This window comes from Apaloderma vittatum, unplaced genomic scaffold, assembly GCF_000703405.1.
Source record: "Apaloderma vittatum isolate BGI_N311 unplaced genomic scaffold, ASM70340v1 scaffold8264, whole genome shotgun sequence".
Taxonomy (NCBI): Eukaryota; Metazoa; Chordata; class Aves; order Trogoniformes; family Trogonidae; genus Apaloderma; species Apaloderma vittatum.
In genome coordinates, this window is record NW_009714283.1 from 44,874 (window position 1) to 53,415 (window position 8,542).

General features: G+C 43.6%; 1 protein-coding gene across 1 annotated transcript in view; it reads left to right on the forward strand.

The window, feature by feature from the left end:
• Nucleotides 1-8,542, forward strand: part of LOC104273367 (cyclic AMP-dependent transcription factor ATF-6 alpha-like) — a gene marked incomplete at its 5' end in the record, with an annotated part of 52,029 nt that overhangs the window by 35,497 nt on the left and 7,990 nt on the right. The gene's annotated exons all lie outside the window — the stretch shown is intronic.

Here is an 8,542-nt window from a genome sequence, read left to right on the forward strand (position 1 = left end):
CCACGGTGCTGGCACGTCACCAGTGCCTGGTCGCCGAGACGGTAGCGAGAGGCTGCATGACTTGGCCGGCAGTTCTGCAGCATCTCGGATCCTTCAAGGACAGGGGTGGTGCCGTCCAGTGCCAGTGGTTTCCACAGAGCTGGTTAAGGGTTACTTGGATGTGAGCTAGCGTCTCTTAACTACAAAGGTCCCATGGAGCAGGGAGACTGTCCTCATCCTCTCATCGGGGTTCCTCCTACGCGTGCTTAGCAGGGCAAATTCCTTGGCCTTACTGGTTTGTTAGGATGCTGACTGCCTTCCTCGGCTTCCTCAGCTGTTTACTGCTCCGTTATACAACACACAGTGTGAGTGGGACCTCTCGGAGCTGCACGGTCAGGATTAATCATAATCATGTTACAGTGCTGCAGGACAGGAGAGAAAACAGCTTTGCACTAGGGGCACAGGCTTATTAGTGAGCAAAAATGTTCTTGATCTGTATTTTAGTCTCACATGAGAGACAGGACAGGAAGCATGTAAATATATCATTAATTTCTACAGTAAGGAACTGCCAAGTTAGGACATTTGGGGCACAGAGTCACTGTCGCAGGCAAATGCATAGCAAACCCCATAATAGTATAAACTTTACTTTCTGAATATCTGTGCACATAATGCTTTTTTAAGACTTACGTGTTTTACAGTACAAGTGAATCATAAACCAAGTGTTTTTATTAAATTCCAGCATGCTGAAAACATTATCTGTTGATGTGAATTTCCATAAACTAAGAAAAAAGAAATCAGCTCAGGCTTTCAACATTTTGATAATAACATTTTCCCATGCAGTACAGTAAGTTGAGTGTGATAATCTATAACTAGCTATCTTAGGGGAATTTTTATTAGATGTATCAAAATTATTTTTGGCATTTATCTGCCTGAAACTCCCTCTTCATGTCCATTGCAAAAACCCTTTTCTGGCTGAGCTGAATTGTCACGTGCAGCTGGGCACTTTATTTTACTTGAAGTAACTTTTCAGTTGTTGGAGTAAATATAATTTGGAAAATACACATCCAAATCCAGTGACAAATCTTACCCTTCATTAATAATGAAACATTGTGAAATTATAGTTACTTGTGTTGTTTTGGGATTTTTCTTCAGAACATCAGCATAATCCAGGAAATAAAAAAAATGTCCAGGGATTTGGGCAGAGATGTTGAAACAGAGGAGACACAAGGATAGCATTAAGTAAACAACGTCTTCAAATACTGCTTCCTCTGTGACAGAGAACCAGGTATTAGGAAAAAAAATACAAGATACACAGGAGCCAGTAGGTAACTTGGCTTGATTTTAAATTTCATTATTAGCAAATTACCTGGAGGAGATGATTCCCTAAAATGTCCTGCCTGGAGAAGAACCCATTTCTCTCCTTTGAGAATATTGCTCCTCCACCCTGTTCTGCGTCCACAGGGACGTCATGACCCAGCATCTGGAAGTTAGCTGACAACAAAGCTTTTGTCCCAGCTGTCTGCCGCTCTTTTAAGCCCACCTTAACTCTCTGCCCACCTGCAGAGAGTTGGCTGCTGGAAGAGGACGGGTCTCCCTGGGAAGAATTGGCAAAACTTTCAGTGAAAGAACTTGTCTCCTTCTGCCTTTTCTTGTGCCTCAGCTAGATCTCTGTGGAAGAAGGGAAACCTTTTCCACTGCCATTTGCTTGCCCTTCCATTTTACTTCCACAACCCTGGCAGATGGGATGAGGGGAATGCAAGTGAAGTGGCCCGTGCTTTGAAACGTTTTCACAACTTCCCCATTTGCTTTATTCTGCAGGATCTCTGTTTGTCGCTGTACTGAAGTTTACCCATGACACTGTTTCCAAATGCAAAACAGCTCGCGGTTGAGCCGAGAACCCTTCAAACTGCTTGGACAGTCTTTTCCCAGAAGGGCTGTTATCCTTTCCTGATTGCATTTTGATTGCTTGAGTGCCTTCTGAGCTTTGCTAGAGACTCAGCCTTTAAGCTGGCCTAAGCCTTTCCCACCACCAGCTGCAGGAACAGAGAACAGGTACAGACAAAGATGAGGTGAAATGAGTTGTCGGTCACTGTCTTACACGACTCTGCGTGGAGGTTAACGACACGGTTCTGCAAGATAGCTCTGTCAGCTTTCACCAGTGTACAAAGCAGAGACAGGTTTACAGTTGCAAGAGTTTTCTCTTGGAGGGAAGAGTCAGGGTCAGTCTGGCCAGTGGCAGTCCTGGTGCTTCACAGCTTAACAGAAAATTTTGTAGTAGACAGTTGCCTGTATGTGCACGTGTGTGCATTCAGTAGGGTGGGAGTTTAAGAGGACAATATTGTACAAAGCGATAACAGTATGTTATTAATTTTCAAGGTTGGAAACTTGATAAAAACTATTCAGTTGTTGTGTCTTGGAGTAAAAACGCCCATTACCTTGTAACTTTCTCCTAAGTGCTCCTTCTCCTGAACAGCCTGCATTGCCCTTGCCCCTCTGTGGGCATGAGGATGAGCCAGCAAAGTCCCCATGGAGGGCTTCTCTTGCTGTCAGTTCCTCCATTTCTGCCTCTCCGGATGCTCTCGAAGCGCTTTACCCTTGTCCCCTTTCCCTGCTGGCTCCTGTCACTTAGTACAGCCCTGCTCTTGGCCCCTGCAGCCAGCCCTGCCCATGTTTTAGCCTGCCTCTGCCCCTCGGCAAAGCCCCAGTATTTGTGAGCACAAGTAGCACTCACAGAAAGTCTGCCTGATGGTACCTGAGGATCTTAGGGTTTCTAAGCCTGGAGGGGAAAAGCAGAACTGGGTAGTCCTAGTCCTACTGTACATGATTTAGGGGGCACTAGTGGTGTGCCATTACTGAGAAGTTATTCCAAGAAGAAATAACTCGCAGTTTCTCATGGGAATGAAAGCCAACTGCAATTTACAGTTAAACTTTGGCTTTTGTTTTTAAGCAAGTCATGTTTGTTATGCTGGATTGCAGCTATTATTTTAGAAATCTAACTATGCACTTGAGACCAGTTAATTCTCCAGCAGATTTCATTCCTAAATTTGCTTTTATTGTAATTCAGAGTCATGTTGGCTCATTACCCCAATTCCAAATTGACATATAGGCAGTGCCTTTCTTGAAGTTTAAATGAAAACATCTGCCATTAGCCTGCTATTATTTACTTAACTGCTGTAAAAAATGCAGTGGGTTGTAACATTGATCTTTGGATCAAAATAATCTATAGAGTGCAGCATAGCTAAGCCACTTTTCCTACCCCAAGCACAAGCCTTTTGTCTCTGCAGGATGCCTGCAGCTTTGTAGTGCAGCACACACCATGAGCGTTCCTCTCCTTGCAGCGCACGAAAGTGAGAACATACGTTCAGTGGAGGAGATAGCGTTCAGCATTTACCCCAGGAAACCACTTTCTTTAATGCATTTCTCCCTAGGGTTAGGTTAGGTGCTCTCATAGCTTGCATTTCCTCCTTGTAGGACCAGCTGTAAACGGCTCTGCAGGTGTGTGCTCGCCATGAGCAGCACAAAGACCGAAAAGGCCTTTTTTTATACTTAGGATCCCTGTGCAGAAACAGTTCTCCATGCATGAAAGTTCTTCCATCATTTACTCTCTCTGAGTTGAGCGTTGGTGTCTGCACTCTCAGCCCACCAAAGGTTAGACCCTGGTGAGAGCCGAGGCTCGTTTTCTGGGAATTGGCAGTCATGACAGAGAGACACTTGAATTTTTTATAAATGTTCTACGTAGATCCTTAGTGTGATGTGACACAATGGGACTTGTCTTCAACCTGCCTTTGAGATAGCTGCTTGTGTGCATGGTGCTCTATAACTCCTATGTTCCTGGTTTCTTAAAGAGCCCGGTTCTCATAAGTTCTTGTCATGAAACGCAACAGTGAAACAGTCTCCTAAAGGCAGGAGTTTACCGTGAATGGGACGGTGGGTTTTGCCAAGTCTGTGTGCTCTGTTGTCCAGCTTCTGATTGTGAATGCTTCCCTCAGCCTTCCTTCTAGTATCCATCATCATGCTGATGTAACAGACTTCAAAAGTGCCCTGAAATGCTACACATTCTAATTAGAAAGAGCTCAATAACAAATCTAGTGGTAAGACTTTCTGATCAAAACTGTAGCAATTTCTGTCATCGAGCAGCATGATTATTTGCATGCAGCCATAAAGAACCTTCTTTCAGCTTACAGCCGTGTGCAAGCAGATGTCCAAGGCTGGTAGCAAACTGTCTGTGAAAAATCCGTAAGGCAGACAGAACCCACGCGGGCTGAGAAGGAAAATGAAAACAAAAGCTCTTTGGGAAGTGACAATGTTCTGTGAGTTCCCATGTCTTGGGGTTGAATAAATAAAGTCTGCAACTTCCTCTGCCTTTCAGGGTCAAGCAAACAAAAGATGCCGTTTCCATCTTTCGGAGCGAGAAGCAGAATTCCTAGTTGGTCATTGAATGAGGAAGGTCTAAAACAATACATACCCTTAATGGCAGCTGACTCCACTGAAGGCCGCTGCTTAACATTTTGGGTAGCGTTCTGTCTCACTTCAAAGAGCTTCACGGTGGTTTCCAGGAGGCTGATGGCCCCAGCTGTCTCTAGCTCTTGTTGGTTCATTCGTCTTTTCATGCTTAGAAGCCAAGTCTTAGTCCCTGTGGCCCAAGACTGAGAAGCTCATGCCACTCTGGTAGGTACAGAGGAGACACCTCTTAGCTACACAAGCATGACCTGTAGAGATAGTTCCCTCATTGTTTCCACTTTTATATCTGGATTTAGCAGAAAGCGCCGAGAGCTCAGCACGGCCTTACAAGCTGTCATGTATGAACAGAAGGCTCTGGAAGTTGTGTATGTAGGATTATAGCCTATCTGTGAGGTGAAAGAAGGGTGGCTGCTAAGGTTTTTAAGAAGGTCACTGAGAATCCTTGAAAACATCATGAAGGCCTCTAAATCAGGATGTAGGAAAATACGTCTGAGAATGTCTCCACATTGTAAACTTACACATCATTTTGAGAATGCCGTCCTTCTGCTTCTTGAGCTGCCAATTGGGGAATAAAAGTACTTTGGTGAAGCCTGACCAGGGAAAATTCAGAGCCAGCATTAGCTCTCAGCGCAGCTAGACTTCGCTGAAACAGCTGATTCCTGAGCCTGGACTGAGAAATGTGGAGAGCCCGCTATCTCCTGTCAGAGACGGGCAGTCACGGACAAGCAGCATGTCAAATTACTGTGGCTCTGCTGCAGTTAGGATGGTTTGTTAACGTCACAGATGTACTTCAGCTCACGTGCTTGTGTAAAGTTGTGCTGTAGGGGTCACAGGATATGTTTTATCAAGGAATTTTAACAGATGGCAGATTTTAGTCATGTTGTAAGATGCTGTTTCTGTTCTCCATTCGTAGTGATGCAAAAGTGCAGTTTATCAAAGCAGAATACCCACCCTCCAAAAAAAACCCAAAACCTTTCCTACGCTTCTTCAAACATCAGAATTGATCATTGCCTAGATTCAACCTTAAATGGAAATTTTCAACAGATTCTGTTGTCTTTGAGATACTTTACTTGTTCCCAGTCATTCCCTGTTAATATATTGTCCTTAACAGGAAGAAGATTAAATTATTCAAAAAAGTATGAAAGAAATCATTCAAGAAATCTGCACACAAAAGTAACGGAATGTGTGTCACTTGAGTTCATGTTTATTTAGTAGAGACAGGAAACGATCAAGAAATGAAATCATAAAGGCTTATTCCCCAATGACTGTTCATAACAAGCTGTTTACCTAAATTGCTAAGTGAAACCTATTTTTGTGTATTCAAAAGAACAGGAAGATGATTTCAGAGTATCTTCTATGTCTTTTTGCCCCTTTGTTAATACGCAAAAGAATATCTCTTGGGTTTTGTGTGACAGAGCAGCCCCAGCTCCAGTGCGCCTGGTCTTCCCTGTATAGACAGTATAAATACTACAGATGGCATTTTCTTGGGAACACACTGTTCACAAGGGGGGTAGAGAATGAGTCACAAATTAATTGGACTTCCTACTTAGTATTTCCAAAGCCAGTGTTGAGTTATTGCGCCAGATCGGTTTTTTGCCGTAGAAAATCCACCAAGTAGACCTTAGTGACATTAGCAGCCAGTATGGAGTTGCACAGGGAGCCAAGTTCAGTTTAGAACTGAACATGGATGCGTCTCGTTGCAGAGAACTTGTCTCCTAGATGTTCATGATGCCGATATTGCTGTGTAGGTGTGCTCTGCCACCAAGCCTCACAGAGAGCACTATGCCGAGAGCTGTCCTGCAAAGCCAAGAGAAAAATTCCATCTTGATGTGTGAGATTGCCGTTGCTGTCTCTGCTGTGCTGAGCTGTGTTTGTGCAGCACGTTGTAATCCTAGCCTCGAGCCCAGCTGATCTGCTGTAATACATTTTCAAGTGTTGTAAATTCAAGATTACATAATTCCTCTTAGCGTTAAATTATAGGTGGCAAACACAGTTTTGTTTTTGTGATATGCAGGCCAACTCTGGTAGCTCTATTTCTGCAGTGATCTGAAACGTAATTATCCATAATGAGCTCACCCTGTAAAAACATAAAAAACTGCGACAGAGCTCATAGAGGAGGTTCACATTTATGAGATCTGTTTTGAGAACTTCACTGGAGTAAACCTAGAGATTAGTAAAAACGCAGCAGTCCAAGACAGTCTTTTTCAGTGTTTGGATTGCAGTCTCTAAGGAGACCGCCGGCAGTGGGGCCGGAAGGCTTTTGCTTTCTTCCCGTATCAGCGTGGTCTATCCTCCATGCTGCAGCTTTTCTCACCCTCTTCACGCAGTCCACCGTACCTCTGGTGTTCCCTGGGCTTGATCCTTCATAGCCGGCTCGCTGTAGGAAAGCTGTGAAAAATACATCCTGAGTGTCTGAAGAACATTTTTGGTCATCCAAGCACTTCATTGCGAGTCATCTCCCTCCATCCTCTTTTATTCTGTAGTAGCTCCACCCGAAGAGACCATGGCTTGTCCATGTGCAGCACAAATGCTTTTTGGGTGAACGTGGATGAGGAAATGCTTGCCAGACCGAGCTGCCCTTCACCATTGGAAAAGAGGCACCTCTGTTTCAGAGCTGTGAATTTCCTGCTGTTGTCCGGAGACAAAAATCTTTTAAATGGACGGATGCCTCGCTTTGATTTGCGTGCCACATTCAGATGCAGATTTGTTCTAATTAACTGGCAAATAAATTGAGTCAGAGAAGCTCCAGTGGAGGAAAGTGCTTGCCCCACACAGACAGAAGCTTGACAGAGGTGGTGTTAAAAATACTCTTCTGTGAGCAAGGGCCGATCACAGTATCTAAATAAATGAGGTAATTTTATGTATCCAAGTGAGACAGGTGGAAAATTCAGCTCACAGTTTGGATACTGTCCAACCTATAAAGACATCTAAACTGTAAGTGAATACAGGCTCTCACCAGCCTTCACTCATAAATCAGTGAGACACTTTAGCACTAGGATACAAATGATATTGGGTGATAGAGAAGGTCCATGTCGATGAAAAAGTGATGCTGCCTCTTGAAAAAAAATTAGTCAAATTGTTAAATTGAATTTGTCAGTAAATGCCAACAAATTAAAATGGTGAAGTACCTACTGCAGTTCAAAGGTGAGGACTAAATAAGAGTAGAAAAATGTATTCAAAGAAAAATGAGTAGTGTAAAATGATGGCAAACGCTATACAGATTGATTAAATATTAAAAGCTCAGTGCACAAGTCTTTAAAAGAACCTTAAAAAAATCCAAAGGGCTTAAGTGTTAACATTAAAGTCGATTCATAGAAGTAAGAAGATATGTTTTAAACAATAGACGTTGTAGCTAAATGAGAGAATAGAAAAAAGAGGATGATTTCTGGCAGACTAAATGTCAAACCCTAAGAAGTCAAGCCAGAAAAAGATACTGAGGAACAGCATGCCTGAGGCATAAAAAAATAATAAAAACATTTTTCAGAGGAAGGCCTGCCAGGGAATCTCTAGTGCCTGCAGAGGACCAAGGTGTAAAAGAACACTTAAAGTTGAAGTCAGCACTGTTGAAAGGGAGAGCAAAATTTCTTGTGCCGCTGTTAGCCACTGTGGCTATATAAATAGCAGGAGAATTACAAGTGACAAATAAGGCAAACTTTCGGAAAATGGCCTCAGGGACTGTAAAAAAATGAAGCTTACATTTGCACAAGCTGACTGAGTATGTGAGGGTTGAGCGTGCCCTGGTCCGTACAATAGATACAGCTCCCGCAGGGGAAAGTCCTACCGGAGTGCTCCATGGGGGCCTTGGGGACAGCAAGTGTGAGGATAAGTGTGGTTGCTTCAGCACAGTAACATACCTGAGTGTGCAGAAAACTCGGAAAAAGGTAATTCTTTAGAGACTGCTGAAAGAAAGCAAGGGTTTGTGGGACGAGAGAGAGGGCTCACTCACATGTTAGTATCTCTCTAAAATGAATACATGAAAGCTGGAAAGAGATGGTCATGTTTTGCACCGAGGAGGGGAGCAGTAGACACAGGTCTGTGCCCATGCATCTCCAGGCACAGGCTGCAAGATCTTGGGAGAGAGTGAAACTCTGTTTAGCAGGTG